The sequence below is a fragment of the Triturus cristatus genome, chromosome 4_1, assembly GCF_964204655.1.
Source record: "Triturus cristatus chromosome 4_1, aTriCri1.1, whole genome shotgun sequence".
NCBI classification, from domain to species: domain Eukaryota; kingdom Metazoa; phylum Chordata; class Amphibia; order Caudata; family Salamandridae; genus Triturus; species Triturus cristatus.
The window spans coordinates 465050777-465068259 of record NC_140585.1 but is presented as its reverse complement, the minus strand read 5'-3'; the positions used below and the strand labels follow the sequence as shown (position 1 = coordinate 465068259).

Below are 17483 nucleotides of genomic sequence, written 5' to 3'. Positions count from 1 at the left end.
CTGCAATACAGTGAGGCTTTGCATGTTCCTCACGAGGCTGTCTGATGTAGCCTAGTGGGGAACATGCAAAATTCGCACAACTGTTTGGCTGGCCCAAGAGGGCCGGCCAAGCAGTCCCGCGCACTTCATGAGTGGAAAACATTCTTCTCCCTGCTCCACCAGCCCTGCCCCGCCCGAGAGCCACTGACACTTATAGGAAAAATACAATGATAATAATAACGATAGTTATTTTCATTTAATTTTTCCTTTTGTTCAATCGGGGACGCACTTTCGTCTTAGCGGAGGAGCCGCCACTGGTCTCCATAAGTCTCATGGAGACTGATCCTGGTGCCTCCGACAAAAATGTCCCAGGATCAGACTAGCAAAAATGTATTTTATTCTTGGTATTTTTTGTGCTCACTCTACTGGTTGTATTCGGTTGGAGGGACCATAACCCAAACAGAATCAGCTGGGAAGTGTGTCACATGCCGCCTCATCCCTTCCTTGACCCAGTCTTTATATCATGAGGTGGGTCCAGACTCTGGACACAAGCATTGGGCTGCCTACATTAAAAAAAATAATCAAATTCCTCCCCCTACAGGTTTGCTTTAAATGGCGTTTAATACCCAGAAATCCCCTGTTTGTCTCCTTTGTGTTTGTAGTCTCTGGACGGATGTTCTGACTTACTTGTATGCTGTGTTTTAGCCTTTATTGCTTGCTGTTTGCTTCAGCTGTGAATTAGGTCAGTGTTTTTGCTGGCTTGAAAGGGCCCTGCTGAGTTTGTGCTCTATTTTCAGCTGGAAGAATGCATTCCCAGGCATCCAAGCTGGTCTAGCAGTGTGATGGTGTTACCAGAGCTGGGCTTGCCCTTTTTTGGCTCTCTACTGAGCTTGGGACGTGGGCTTCTAGCTTCTCTTATGGATGCTGATGTCAGACTCTGTTGATTAATGCAATTTCACTGATCCTCCTAGAATAGCAGGCTGGGTGTGGCCATCCCCATGTGCTCCCTACTAAGCTTGGGATGGGGTTTCCATGTTCACTGTGTGAATCTGGGAGTCCCATTCATTTGGAGATTAATAGTGCATCCCCATCTCCTTTTCATCATGGTATGCAACTGGATTTGAGCTTCCCACTACGCTACAAACTGAGCTTTTGAGTTGTTTTGAGGTTTCATTGTATTATTACCTCTTGTTGGCTATATGTCCTGACCTCTCTTCCTGGCTTTTTGTGGACTTTGTCTTACTTTTATGATGTTTCATCTCTTCTTCACTCTGGCCTTTCAGTGGTCTAGTGGTTTGTCCTTTACACTGAGACAGAACATGTTCAGGTCAAGACAGCAAAAAGGCTGTTTGTTTAAAAATATATTCCTTTAGATGTTGTAAAATTGATAGCACATGGTATAGTTGATAATGAGATCATTAGTTACAGTCAAACGTCATTACCCGGTGTAAAGGTGCTCCTCGTCCCTTCATTACAGTGTGAGGTGTCCCCACAACCCAGACAGCCCCATCACAAGACTTACAGACCTTTTTTACTTCCAGTATAAATATCCCTCTCTCAATGATGGTTGCCTGCCTCTTATCAACTGAAAGTATATTGTTGGTGCCACCCAGGAGGGAGGGTGGGATTTGTCTGGGACGAGGAGCATCTGAACTCCGGGTAATAAAGTTGATTGTAAGTAATTATATCATTACCACCCCATATATGACCCTCATCCCAGTCATTACAGAGTGAGAATATACCAAAGCAAACGTCTGGACCACAATGTTGACATGCCAGACGTTTATACAGACGTGTATGTGTTTGCATATATTTACTTCATTGCTGAACACCAATAGCAAGATTAGTAGATTCATCATTACATTAATCCAAACAATAATGGGAAATGAAAGTGTTCAGAGTGGACATCGTAGCAACTCTACAAATTTCTTGAATTGATACCCCAGCTGCTCCAGCCCATGAAGCAGCCACTGCTCTAGGGAATGTCCCTGAATCGTGTCAGGGTATCTAAATCTGCTGAAGCCAAGTCACCTACTTAATGTCTTTGTAGTAACCTTTTTACCTCTGTTAACCACTGCATGGGGCACAAACAGTGTACTGTTCTCTCTCAAGCCTTTCGTAAGGATAATTGTGTAATGCTCTTTTCACATCTAAGGACACTTAGAAGGAATTGGTTGAATTTTCATCTCTGATTGGAAAATTAATTCTTGAACTAGATGAAATTTCCCTTGGTGTGAACCTTAGATTACGTTTTAGACAACTTAGACTGGAAGGCACTTTAGATAGAGTTAATCACTAAGGAGACCATTCTTTTCCCAATCTCGTTGCTGAAGGTATAGCTATTAGAAACAGTAATTTCCCAGATATCCATGCAATGTTGGCTGTTTCTAGAGATTCAAATCACACTTCTTGCATGGTTTTAAGAAGAATTGATAAATCCCACTCCGCTGCTGGGACTAGTGTCACTAGTTTCTTTAATCAAAAACGTTCTAAAAGTTAGCCACAGGTGAAGTAATCTGTGAGAGATCTACCTAACGTTTCTAAAAGCTCGGATTGCTCTCCACTGTGCTGCTAAGGCAACTGGAACTTCACCCAATAAAAATCCATCTCATAAAAACTCAAGAATTTGAAATGGATCACATGACTCTGGATTCCCCATTCTAGAAAGGCACAATTCCTCAAAATGAGCCCAATGGTTTGAGTATACCTTCAGAGTTGAATCTTTTCTAGAAGTTTGGATTTCATATGCCACTTCTGTAGCACATTCAAATTTTTGTAATGCCGCCCTTGCAATTTCCATGCCATCAGGTGCAAACTTGACAGTTTCTGGCGAGACATGACTGGAAATCTAAAAGGCAAGGGGTCCAATGGGAGCTGGCTAAATTGATGTCCTGCAATGCATTTTAACAGAGGAAACATGGTCTGCGTGGGTGCAATTAGATTCCATTCCACATTCTCTGACTGCAATTTTTGGAGGACCTTGAGTATTAATGGAATTCGAGGGAATGCATAGAGTAATCCCTTGGGGCAAGGATTTGAAGGGCATCTACCGGCCAAGTCTTTGGATCCCAACTGTCTGCACACTTTTCAGACTCCATAATGGCTGTCAGATGCCAGGCTGGGCTCTTGCTTGTTTATATAGGGAAACCATAGGAACAGCCCTCATCTTGTGAGATCAGAACTGTTTCTAAAAAAACAACCTTGGTACTTTTCTAATTAGCGTGACACACAGACTAGGCTCACTCAGTACAAATCAGGACTACCGGGTGACCACACGGTACGAAGAAGAACACTGAAACCATTCTATTCCCTTGCCTCATACATACGCAAGGATTTCATCAGACTCACTACACCAGTCCTCTACTATGCGCTTAGAAGCATAAACAGAACCAGCCGTACGTGAGTAAGAAACAACTTAAAAATATAATGAAAGAGGATTTACCTAGAATGCCAAACCTCCTCTGTAGGCAGAAAACCAGAAGAAAGCTGTCATGGAGGAAGGTGTTAAACTGAAAGTAAAAAAAGGACTAGAACTTTTGTGAGGGGGTTATATGTGGTAACGGGCCACTTTACTCTGTAAGGACTAGACAAAGAGCACGTACGAGGGGGTAAAGAGCATTCGCCATAGCTTTTTGAGTTCTAAGTATATATGTTATAGAGAAGTCCAACCAAGAGTCATAAAAAGCCCATCTGGACTATCTGGCATTACGACTATTCCTAGACATAAAGGGTTCTGTGCTCATATCTATAAATTACTTTGATACCAGTTACACAGCGGCTGGTGGTAGAACTTATTTTTAAAGATAGCAAAATTGAGTTCACAGTCTGGAAATTCTTTGAAATAAAAGATGCACTGATATTCAGCAGCCTAATTTAATAAGAGCACAGATAAAACAATTGGAAGCATCATTATCGATTGTGAAATGGTATGCATGCACAAATAAATGGCTGCAATATAGGTCCCTGAATAAACTTCTTATTCTGATTGTAAGTAAATCAGCTTCATTATACTAAGAGAAAAGATGGGTTTTATAGCAGTCTACACTTTTTTTTCAGCTAATAAACCCGGGGCACTTATTGTTAAACCCTTCACAGAAATTATTATAAGTTTCAGATTCAACAAAAAAAAACAGTTTCTTCCTAAAATGGATCATAAGTTACTAAATAGAGAGTTCCACTCAGTCTTTTTGCAAATTTTTACTTGTCAAGTCTTAGTTGCTGGTTGCTATGTTTAGATGTTAAACTTGTACAAATAAGATTAAACTTTCCCCAGATAGTATTAATTGGTCTTAACAAGACAAAATTGTGAAATAGAAATGTCTCAAAATGAGCAGCATTAAACCTCATAATTTGCTATTACTTACCAAATGATTTATTGAACTTCCCACCTAATTTGGTCCTCCATTGCCCCATAATTTCAGATTGATTATACATTAGGTTGAGTAACTAGCTTGTATAATCAGACAAGCATGAGACAGCCTCTCCTCAAGGTTTAATGTTAATTTCACAACAAAATGTTATAGGAATAGGAACACCTAATTTATTACTAAAGCCAGTAACTAAGACTGATAAGGAGATTAAAAATATATTTGCCTCGTCAAAGGCCTTATTCTTCTCAAATCCAATAGACCAATGAGTTCGGAAAAGCGCTTGAGAGTTCAAACAACATACAATAGTGATGGCAATGATTGCGCTTAACCAGAAGGCAGGCCCATTCTAAGGTGAATGGCTTACCGTGGGTAAAGGATCACAACCATAAAGTGTATTTCCAAAGCAGGCTCGCAATACAGGTGATTTATCAGCACTCCAAGAATGAGTGGAGGTCTCAACAGTCATTTTCTTTTCCCCAGATAATGGTTTCATTCAGCTCTATTAGTTGAGCTGTGCCTCAGTGTATCTTCTGCATGCCACTTAAAAGCAAAGGTCTAGGACTGGTTGAAGTAAGGTGTGCGCTACGTTAAGGGTACTCAATCTGTACATGCTCATTGTTGACACTGACTATCAAACTGTATGACCTCAGTGCACCTTTTTTAATTTCAAACAGATTTTGATAGCATTTTATGGTCTTGCTTGACAGCTGTCACCAGACAATTATGTGAACATCACTAGAGAGGGACTTTATTTTTGTGTTTGTTTATAAAAGTTTCAGTGTTAAAATGCAAATAGCAACTCTGTTATAAGTACACTACATGGAGGATCATAGTGTGTGTGTGTCCCTATGCACAAAAACCCCAAAGGATGATCTCCTTCTCCAACCACATACAGCAACACACATATCAACAGTAGACAGTATAAAGTCCAGGTGAGGAAGCAGAGTTGCCGGTGGCAATCGGTGGGGGACTTGCAGATAAGATGGCCAAATGTGTCAAAAAGGAGGGATTTTGTTACATGTTAAAGGTTGAGTTGTAGCAGGCTGGTCATCCTGAGGAGGATACATCTGGAGGTATGTATGGAGCAGACTCCAGATATTCTGAGGGCTGGAAGGGACAGGCAAAAGTTCTTCATGCAACGTTAAATGTTCATTACAATATGGTAAATCTATTATCAAGGTCTTGAATGTAGGTGCCCATCTATGCCCCCAACAACTGGCTACCCTCCTTTTGGCAAGTAAGAGTGCCAATGCCACATATCACCTGCAGGAGGCAGGAACATACTAAAGATAACGAAGAAGGGCAATTAGTGGAGTAAGCAGCAGAGGCTCTCCTACCATTGTGGTAAATATTTCGTTACCGGTACTATTTTTTATGCGGTAAAGTCTATCAAGAATAACTCAGTAAATATAAGAGGCAGAATCCGTGGTATTAGAGGTTTTAAAATGCTTTATTCCTATACAAAGGAAGACAATTCGAATTGTGGGCCTTCTATTCCATCACCACGAAAGTTCAGGAAGGAAGGAACATATATTATTGACAGATAGGCAGTTTTATAGAAAATACATTACAGTGAAACAGATGCAAGAGGCGTAACAGCTGATAAAAGGTGCATACGTAACTAATAGAGGGCGTAATTTAATAAACGTCATCATACGTGATGTCATAAGTGGGTGGATCCATAAGAGAATCCTGCAATGTCAGCAGAAATAGTTGGCAGAGATGCGCGCGCAGCCGCATGACGTGTGATTGACGTGCAACTAGAGGGTGAAGGGGACTTGACATTTAGCTCTACATGTGGAGACAGAAGTCTGGGGTTATGTCAACCTAATCCCAAATCATATCTAATATCCTATGTTTAAAGAACTGTGTTATCCAAAAAGAGAGGTCTCTTAGGATAGAATCTTATTCTATACTGACTATATTGACTGTTAGTGCGTGTACAAGCGTCTGAGTGTCTACACTAGATGCGAGGGGGTAGGAATATTCCATGGTAACGGGGCTATGAATTATTGGCATGAGGGCAGCGAGGCCTGGCCCTTTGCACGGGAGCTGGAAGAATGTTTACCTAAACTACTAGACAGGAATGCATCGGATGAGGAGCGAAGGAGATAATCTCGAAGGTGAAATACAGTTTTTGGCAGGCGACAGGCTGGATCAGGCACCGTTAGCCGCGCAGGGAGTAAGACAAAGTTCATGGTCACAGATGCGGGCTCAGACTGGAGCTTTCAGAGGCAGAAGGCAGGAAAAGGCTTGATGACAGAATTCGGGCCTACTCGCCTGAATCTGTAAAATGTGGAAAGTGAACCATATAAAGTCGGTGGCCTTTCATACTTAGGAGTGGAATATCTGACCCATTCATGGCGGATCTGAAAGAGGACATGTTGACGGTGGACACACATATATTTGCGTCTTCAAAACTGGAGCAGGAGGGAACATACATGTACTTATAGCATGCACATAGAGCCGTTGGGGTCTACGATAGGGGACATAACTGATCACAAAATTCATATTTCCTCATTCCCTCCTTGTCCCCTTCGGACCCTTAGGAGATATCGATCTTCATCAATCCATCGATCTGTTCATATAGCATCATTTGTTCTTCTTTCTTCTTCCGGGATCTCGAACGAATACTTGGATGTGGGATACACGAGGTGGCACACAGACCACAAATCGCTGGCCCACATTGTAGACATAAGCAGCAACTGAATAGTATGAGAAAGCCAATACCTAGGAAGGAGAGCATTCTCCATCCCCAGGCTGACAACACGCCCCAGAACCAACCGGACCAAGTCCAGGTGCCTGGACTCTGATGTATCTGGCTTACAATCTTATGAAGGCGAGTTATGGCTTTATATACTGACGGCGAATTTTCTGGGATGAAAATGCAGCAACTTGATCCGATGACCCTACAAGCTCCGCCCCTATCGGCCAGGATGACGTCAAGGACAAGACGATTTTGGAGCACAACAATCCGCATAGCAGACTGCTCTTCTGTTAAATTGCCTAAGGCGGAAATAGTTTCATTCACTACTGCTTCAAGGGTTCTGGTTAATCTACGTATCAGCTTACTATTAGTGACTGTACCTATATAGGGAAAGAAACCTTTATTGAAATCTGTGTATTTCTCCCATGCTGTTTCAGTGTAATCGACAATTGGGAGATCTCTCTGCTGTCTATTGTGTACTAAATGGGTATTTCTATGATAATCAGGAGGAGCTAGGAAAACAGGTGGTAGAAGGAATGCTATGTAACAGGTACCATCCCAATCTAAAGGTAGACATATATATGCGGTCTGGCCACATATAAAGTAGGAATGACGAGAAGCTCTAAATGTAGACTTGCCTTGATCACTGAATTTTATTACAGTGGTGCATTTACTATGGCCCATGTGTATGGAACCATTCTTTCCGATACATAATTCCCCTTTTACTGGGAATACTGACATGGCGGGCAAGATTGGTGTAGCTTCAGATTCAACGTTCAGGATCATAAGGTTAAGTGTAAAATTACCTAATCCATATACTTCATTTTCTAGATCAGTTCCTGTTCTTTTGGGAAGTCCCTCCTTGTTAGGGTAGCAGACTTTAAGCAAAACTATGTTCAGGTTTCCCCATACCCAGTTGTAATTCGAATCTAGGGAATTATTCAAACTAAACCATGCTCCACAGGAGCCATTGTGTGTGAACGGATAGGGAAAGAGGGGCAAAACTCCCTTATAGTTCTGATAGGGAGGGAGTTGGCCACATATCCAACAATTTGTGGCATTGCTGGTTTGATGGGAATGATGTAACATACTAATGAAAGTGTTATTGCGCAGCGCAAATCTATAAGACAATTCATGTGGAGGTAATTCACTAAAAGAATGTTCTGCAGTTATATTATAAGCACGCTTAGGAATAGGGAAATACATGTGCAATAGTATGCTGACAATGATGATCAGAAGACTTAGAAAAAACAAAATTAATAATGTTACTGTACAATGACTACAAAATGATTTACAATACGCTTGCTTCTTGAGCAGCATGTGATTATTTCTTTCTCTATTCCGGTCCAGAGGATACATGTCAGAAACAAATTCAACCGATTCACCTTGGAGAGGACTTAAACAATCAAATTGTCTGACTTACTGGACCTCAATTTTAGTTTATATAGTTCTGAGTTCGATTGCTCAACCAAGGGGAGCTTTGAGTCTGTCTGTGAGGGAATACAGGGGTGAGTCTCTATACTGGGTGGTAGTCCATAAAATTTCTTGATATGACTCGAGTGCAACCACCCTTTTCTTCCTTCGATTTTCACGGCTGTCCTTGTGGTGAGTAAAACTAACTTCGGTGACTTCCACCTAGGATCCAGTTGGGTCTTCCGGTCAAAGTTCCTGACCAGCACCAGGTCACCAGGAACCACGTCATGGGGCTTCGCCTCAGTATTGTCGGGAAAAGCTGCGGATACCTGTGAACGACAAGATTGTAGTGCAGACATCAAGGAAGCCAGGTAATCTGTCAGCATATTACAGTCAACGTCAGTGATTTTGCGAGGTATAGGCGTCCCCCACATATTTGGTGGTCTACCGAAGATCACCTCATACGGGGATAGCCCTGTTCGAGAATGTGCTACCATTCTCATGTAAAAGAGCGCAACTGGTAAGGCTACTATCCAATCGACTCCTTTTTCTCTACATATTTTGGACAATCTAATTTTCAGAGTTTGATTATGGCGTTCTACGAGACCTGCTGCCTCGGGATGTCGGACACAGTGAAATTTCCATTGATAGCCTAATAGAAGGGAAACGTGTTTCATTAGTTCGGATGAGAACGGCTGGCCGTTATCTGAATAGACAACACGTGGTAAACCGTACCGTGGGAAGAATTCTCGAACTAACTGTTTGGCAGTAGTCGGGGCAGTGTAATCTGAAACCGGGTATGCTTCTGTCCAACGGGAAAGAGCACAGACAACTACGAGAACATATTTGAATCCTCGACATCGTTCCATCTGGATATAATCCATCTGGAGGACTTCAAAAGCATGATCGGGAGTTTGAAATCCACCCTGTTCTACGGGGATGCTTTTACCTGGATTAAACTGACAACATATCATACAGGTACGAACTTTTTGTTTCGCTGCGGCTCGTAAATGTTTGTTGAACCAAATGTGTTGAATGCTGTCTAGCATAGCTTTTTCTCCTAGGTGCGCTGGACTATGTATAGTGTTAATGATGACTTGGACCATTGAGTCGGGAAGAAACCATATAGATTTTTCCTTCGTCATCCATCCTTGATCTGTTTGGATCCCTCCTAATTCAGTCCATTTCTTTATTTCTTCTGGTGTAGCGTGTGTCTGTATATCAATTACATCAAGGGCGGGATCCTTAACTGTCATGCAATGTGTTGGTGTCGGAACTATTGTCTTTGTCACGTCAGTTGTGTGAGTCTGATTCTGAGCAGTCTGTTTAGCTGTTCTGTCAGCTAGGTCATTACCCTGGGAAATGATATCGGTAACTTTTGTGTGGGCTTTGCATTTCATAATCGATATTGCAGTAGGTAGATGAATCGCGTCTAATAGGGCTTGAATGAGGGGTCCGTGTTGGATGTGGGCACCGTGAGAAGTTAAATAACCTCTCTCTCGCCACAGTACGCCGAAGTCATGGACGACTCCGAATGCATAACGTGAATCTGTGTATATGTTGACTTTTTTATTTGTGGCTTGAATACAGGCTTGTGTCAGAGCGGTGAGCTCTGCTGCTTGAGCTGACAAAGTGTTAATACAATTTGTTTCAATGACTTCAGTGTCTGTTGTGACTGCGTAAGCGGCCACTAACTCTCCTGTACTTGTTCTCATACATGACCCATCTACATACAATGTCAAGTCTGGATCTGTCAAAGGGATATCTGTCAAGTCTTGTCTGGGTTTCGTCGTGATAGTAATGACTTCGACACAATCATGTGCCAATGGATCTGTTCCGCTCACTGGTAACAGTGTGGCAGGATTTAACGTATTGCAACGTCTGATTTCTATGTGTGGCTGAAATAATGTCAGTTCGTAACCGGTGAGTCTCGCTATAGTCAAGTGTTGTGTTTGTGTGCGGTTCAAGAGAACCTCTACTGCGTGTGGTACTTGTACTGTCAGTTGGTGTCCTAACACTATGGCATCGCTTTGTCTGATTGCTAAAGCTGTTGCTGCCACTGATTTCAGGCACGCTGGAAGTGCCTGAGCTACTGGATCTAATGTACTAGAGAAATAAGCACATGGTTTGTGTGATCCTGCTTGTTCCTGAGTGAGTACTGACAAAGCAGTACCTTCGCGTTCTGTAACGAAGAGTGTAAACTGTTTACTGTAACATGGTGTTGCTAGGACAGGTGCTTGGCATAAAGCTTTCTTTAAGCTTTCAAAAGCGTGTGTATGTTCTGGAGTCCAAGGGAGGACAGTCGATGTGGCTGCCTCCTGTGTCGTCAACTGGATGAGTGGTTTTGCTAGAAATGCATATTGAGGGATCCACTGCCTACAGTATGAAGTGAGGCCTATAAAAGCCCGCACCTCCTTTTGTGTCTTGGGTGGTGGCATGTTAGCAATTAACTGGATGCGGTTGGATGTAAGCTGCCTTCCCTCCTTGGACAGCGAGTGCCCAAGGTAAACAACTCGCTGGACACAGAATTGCAGCTTAGAAGGGGACACCTTGTGCCCCTTGTCGGCCAGAAATTTCAGAACCGTCAGTGACGCTTTTTCACATTCAGGTTCGCTTCGAGCGGTGATCAGCAGATCATCGACATATTGAAGCAAGGCAGTGTTAACTGGCATGTGGATACTGTCAAGTTCTCGTTTCAGTGCTTGGCTATAGATGCTGGGGCTTTCTGTAAATCCTTGAGGTGCGCGTGTGAATTTAAAACTTCGTCCATTTAAACTAAAACCGAACAAATATTGACTTTCCGGATCGATTGGGACACTAAAGAAAGCATTCTTGAGATCAATTACAGTGAAAAACGTTGCTTCTGAGTCAATAGCTGTGAGTAATGAAGAGATATCTGGGACCACAGGGTATTGTGGTACAATGCATTTATTTAATTCGCGCAGATCAATAACTAATCGATATACTGGTGGAGCTTTTGGATCCGTTCTTTTAAGAATCGGAATTATCGGAGAATTACATACATTGGAGTCAGTTTCGACAACCACTCCTTGTGTAATGAGCTCGTCAATGATTTGCAGTAAAGCCACTACAGCATCTGGTGGTAACTTGTATTGTCGTATTCGTGGTAGTACTATTCCTGATTTCAGTGTAACTCGATATGGTGTAATGTTCATGCAACCAACATCGGTGGGGCCTTGTGCCCATAAATGTGTAGGTAAATTCTGCAGTCGGTGATCCATGTCTCTGGATACGTAGTGACCTTTAAAGTCACGTAAAAATAGTCGTACTCCTTCCGGAGAACAACATATTATGGCTCCTAGAGCTTTCAATGTTTTTATTCCTAACAAGTTTTCTGGACATGATTTAGTAAGCAACAAATCTGTTGTACGTGTTAATGGACCTACTGTGAGTGCAAGAGGTTGTGTTACGTCATTAATTATAGGTTTTCCTGAGAATCCAAGGGAAATATTCTGTGAGCCTGAGAGGGGTGCCCCTGGAACTTCACTGCGTCTTATAGTTGTTCTGCTTGCCCCTGTATCAAGTAAAAACTTTCTGTCTTCCCCTAATAGTTCACTATGTACATAAGGTCCCTCTTGGTCTACAGGAACCTCAATAAGGGGTAAGCCAACTTCCCTCTCTAGGCTATCTCATGAGTATCGCTGATAATCGGGATAATCTGCTTGTGCATACTGATACATCTGTTGTGTTGTCGCTTGTGTTGCAGCAATAGGCTGCGTTTGTGGTGGTGCTACGATCTGTTGTGGAGCTGCCTGCTGCGGAGCTAATTGTTGCGGAGCTAACCTAGATTGTGCCTGCTGAGGCGTCTGTTGTTGATTCTGATCCTGTCTAGGTGGACGTGGTCTCTCATGTGTTCTACCTGTGGCTATATTATGTTTCAGGACTGGACAATCGTGTATATAATGACCTGGTTGTTTACAATAGTTGCATGTCCCTTTTGCAGGATTTGCGGAATCACCCTTTTGATGACTATCAGCTGGAACTGACTGTGCAACAAGCATTTTCATTTTCGTATCTTTCATACGTCTTTGTTCGTGTTCTTGTTCTTCTCTAATTCTATTGTGATGATATTGTAACATCTGTAGCATCTGTGATGGGGTATTACCTTGCCAGGTACTTTCAAATTTCAATACTCTATTCTTGACTTGTAGCAGAGAATTTTCAACTAATTTTGTCACAAACAGATGTGGATATGACTCACTACTGGCTTTTATGCCACTATTTATACTAAAACATTTTTCAAATCGGGAATAGAAATCACTGGTGTCTTCATCTGGTTTTTGTTTACAGGCTGAGATTGCACCCCAGTCTTCCTTTTTCGTAGTTAATAAACGTGGCAGTACCTGTATTAGTAATCCTGCTAGTGCTGTAGTCTTATCCCCAAGCCCTGCTCCTGCAGCTCGGGCCTTTTCTTCGTTTTCCAATGCTGTCCAATCTATCTTTTGGTCTCCTACCTCCCATTCTTTTTCTTTGAGTTTTTCATAAACACCTCCTGGTAACAGGACTTTTAATATTTTCATAATATCGGGGTAGGTATACTCTCCCATGAGTAACATGTCTTTTATCTCACGGTGGAAACCTGCTGGATCTTTGTCATGACTGGGTACTACTTTCTTCATTTCTAATAATTCCAGTTTAGTTATAGGCGTGTATACAAACACACGTGTGAAATTATCGCCGGCACCTCTGATCGGGTGCACTTCGCGTAACGGGTTCTGTCTATCTATGTGATACATTTTTCTTCCCATTATGGGAACTGGAACGTGTTCTGGGCATACGAAATTTAAATATTGGTTTCGGGATTCTAGTATTTCCTTAATCAAATCAGTACCTGACCCTCTCCATATGTTGGTGAGTAGTTCTGTCAATATGTCAGGTAAGGGTCCTGGATCAGAGTGTTGGCTTTTATATAATATAAGGAGGTGTTGAATCATGTATATACTAGCTAAACGCTGTTCATATGGGTCTAGATTCAGAAACGTGTGTGCAAGTACATCATCATTGTATTCGCCGGGACTGTCAGCCCATTGTACTGCTGACCTGGCTAATTCTTGTTCGTCCATGGAATCGAGCACGTGGTACCCCCTTCGATCTCGGAGTAATTTATCAGCGGCTTGGAATAGGTGTTCAGGGGATTTTGTATTTAGCATAGTGTTTGGAAGATGTCTATTATATTCTGGACGTATTGGACGTATTGGGTCGTTAAAACCTCTGGTATTATTATGGGGTCTTCCTTTACCTACATAAGCTATCGTGTCTACTTGCTCTGATTCTTGCTCCTCCTCCTCTCTGTTTAGGTCAGCGGCGTCTACCTCTAATCTTTCTTCGTGTATTCGTTCTACCTCTTTGCGGATCTTTCGGTACATAGCTACTATACATAACTGTTTATCATGTCTTCCTTCTGATATATTCCGACCCCAAGTGACAAGTGTTTGCATTTCTTCCGGATTTACCCCAGGCCGGTCTTGATTTCTAATTACACAGTTTATGAGGAAACGTAACAGTTGTCCCTGTACCTCCGCTTTCTGGTACTCCATGGCTCTGCTAATACTTTCAGGACCTCGCCCTGACTGGACAAAGTGATATATATTTTCTAAATGTGTATTCATTCCTGGTAACTTCGTTAAATATATTGCAGCTCGTCTAATACGTAATGATGACAGCAGCATTTCGTCCCGTTTACCGGGCACAGGATCATATCTACAATCTACTAGAAGTTCCTTAAGCATGTCAGGAGTTGCTAGTTTAGGCGTACGTTGGTGTGCTAATTCTCTAAGGGAAAATTTATTTCCTCTGGGTGGCGTAGAAAAAATGTCTGTCGTACCTCCTGTAGCACCGTCTGGGGTGCTGGACGTGAAAGGATTTGTTGAGGGTGAGACAGCAACCGTCGTTGCGGGAAAAGCTGTAGAAACAGATGTGCTTGTCGGAATGTGTGTCGAAGCGTGTTGTTGCGGAGGTACAGACGAATGTTCTTGGCGATGAGCATCATCGGCAAGCAGTCTATGTGGTGCGGTATTAGCATACTCGGGAGCTGCGTCATCTAAATAGCGGGAAAGGAAAACATCTTCTGCGGTTCTGGGATGTCCCTTGGGATGTGCTTTTATCGGAAACAATGGAGTTGGCAAGTCTTGTGGTATTTCCGGAGTAGCCTTAGGTAACCCTTCGGCCAGAAGTGGATACATACCATTCATAAGGGCGTTTATTTGTCTATCTACTTGTTCTGATTTTATTCGGGTACCTTCCTCAATTAACAGATTTTCTCGGACTTTATTTGAATTCTCCTTACCCTTATCTTCCTGTCTGAGTGCTTTTTCTGTACGTCTATATGATTCTTTACGCCATAATTCAATGGCATCTTTCTGTGACTGTCTGGCTTTCTTTTTCCATAATTCTTCTTCTACTCTCATGATGCAATCTGCATCCCAGGTCCCCGCTGCGGGCCATCTCTGACTCTCTGGTAATTCTTTGGTGTAATCCACCCATAAATCGAGAAACAATACGGCATCTAGGCCATGCTTATGATACATAAAGTACCCTGGAGTGTCCCTAGGTGGGATGGGAACAGCTTCTTCGAGTACACCTTTTCTAGTTTTGATCTGTCTTAGTTTCGCAAAGAGCGGCATTTTTAGACCTTATTACTAGAACACACTTTGTACAAAAAACACAATAATGAACAGTCATTCACACCACAGTATATAGAACGTATTTTAAAACATTTAACACTTAACAGTTTTACGAACAATGATAACTAATAGAAAACTAGTTACTGACATTATACTGACACTAGATAATACTTATTTATATGCAAGACATACTATATATACTGCTAAACAGTACAGATACACTGCTAAAACAGTACCCAAACCCGTCTTGACCGGCACAGACTATGTGCACGTTAAATGCCTCCCCGGTAATGGTACTCACCGGGTAGCTCGGAACGGAAGGCCTCGGAACGGAACTTGAAACTGGACCGGACTGGATTCGACTCGACTGGACTCGGAACTTCGGAACCTGGCGGGTCTCTGTATACCTCGGATCTTGCTCTCTCAGCTAGGCTCTGGTCGGGATACTTCGCACTTCTCACCGCCTCGTCTGGGTGTTGATCGCAGCCTCAGTCGTCCCCGCTTGGCCGGAAGGAGACACAGGAAATCCTGTAGATACGCGTTTTTGTTGTCCGTTCAGCTGTGGCAGGAGACCGGGCCTGCAACGCACCGCCGGCGCGTGAGATGAGAAAGTGTCCCTATTCGGGCGCCAATTTATGTGGTAAATATTTCGTTACCGGTACTATTTTTTATGCGGTAAAGTCTATCAAGAATAACTCAGTAAATATAAGAGGCAGAATCCGTGGTATTAGAGGTTTTAAAATGCTTTATTCCTATACAAAGGAAGACAATTCGAATTGTGGGCCTTCTATTCCATCACCACGAAAGTTCAGGAAGGAAGGAACATATATTATTGACAGATAGGCAGTTTTATAGAAAATACATTACAGTGAAACAGATGCAAGAGGCGTAACAGCTGATAAAAGGTGCATACGTAACTAATAGAGGGCGTAATTTAATAAACGTCATCATACATGATGTCATAAGTGGGTGGATCCATAAGAGAATCCTGCAATGTCAGCAGAAATAGTTGGCAGAGATGCGCGCGCAGCCGCATGACGTGTGATTGACGTGCAACTAGAGGGTGAAGGGGACTTGACATTTAGCTCTACATGTGGAGACAGAAGTCTGGGGTTATGTCAACCTAATCCCAAATCATATCTAATATCCTGTGTTTAAAGAACTGTGTTATCCAAAAAGAGAGGTCTCTTAGGATAGAATCTTATTCTATACTGACTATACTGACTGTTAGTGCGTGTACAAGCGTCTGAGTGTCTACACTAGATGCGAGGGGGTAGGAATATTCCATGGTAACGGGGCTATGAATTATTGGCATGAGGGCAGCGAGGCCTGGCCCTTTGCACGGGAGCTGGAAGAATGTTTACCTAAACTACTAGACAGGAATGCATCGGATGAGGAGCGAAGGAGATAATCTCGAAGGTGAAATACAGTTTTTGGCAGGCGACAGGCTGGATCAGGCACCGTTAGCCGCGCAGGGAGTAAGACAAAGTTCATGGTCACAGATGCGGGCTCAGACTGGAGCTTTCAGAGGCAGAAGGCAGGAAAAGGCTTGATGACAGAATTCGGGCCTACTCGCCTGAATCTGTAAAATGTGGAAAGTGAACCATATAAAGTCGGTGGCCTTTCATACTTAGGAATGGAATATCTGACCCATTCATGGCGGATCTGAAAGAGGACATGTTGACGGTGGACACACATATATTTGCGTCTTCAAAACTGGAGCAGGAGGGAACATACATGTACTTATAGCATGCACATGGAGCCGTTGGGGTCTACGATAGGGGACATAACTGATCACAAAATTCATATTTCCTCACCATGAGGGAAACTGTGGACGTCACCTGGATCCAATAGGCAAGTTTCAGACCATAATCCCAAGCTAGATGTATACAGTCTATGCCATGCCACCCACACCAGGCACATTGTTCATCAGATCAGATGTCAAACCTGTGAAGCAGAACTGGAGTGTAATACGCCCTCTGTAGAACGTATAATGTATAATTCTACTGCTAGAAGAAATGTGACCAGTTTGTGCACATCAGTAGCTCCATTGTTCATCCGAGAGCACATGCCCTAGATCTGTCTCCCAATATGGACGAGCCAGTCCCCAGGGTCCAGACGACTCAGTCTGTGTGAAACATTAAAGAGACGATACCAGGCATTTAGTACCAGTAGCCTGAAGCATGTTGTGGAGTGTGATGAAGGGAGGTGGTTCAGCCGTAAAGTCTATAATAGCTGCTTTGGAGCTACAATGCAACCTAAGTTATGTGAAGATTTCCAAAGGAGAGGCGGGGGTGTTGCCTATATAGTCTGCCTGTGTGAGAAAGCGACCATTGTGATATAGATCGACCCAATGAAGAAGCCCTCTGT

General features: G+C 42.7%; 1 protein-coding gene across 1 annotated transcript in view; it reads left to right on the top strand.

The window, feature by feature from the left end:
* Window positions 1-17483, top strand: part of SLC15A5 (solute carrier family 15 member 5) — a 374719-nt gene that overhangs the window by 162501 nt on the left and 194735 nt on the right. The gene's annotated exons all lie outside the window — the stretch shown is intronic.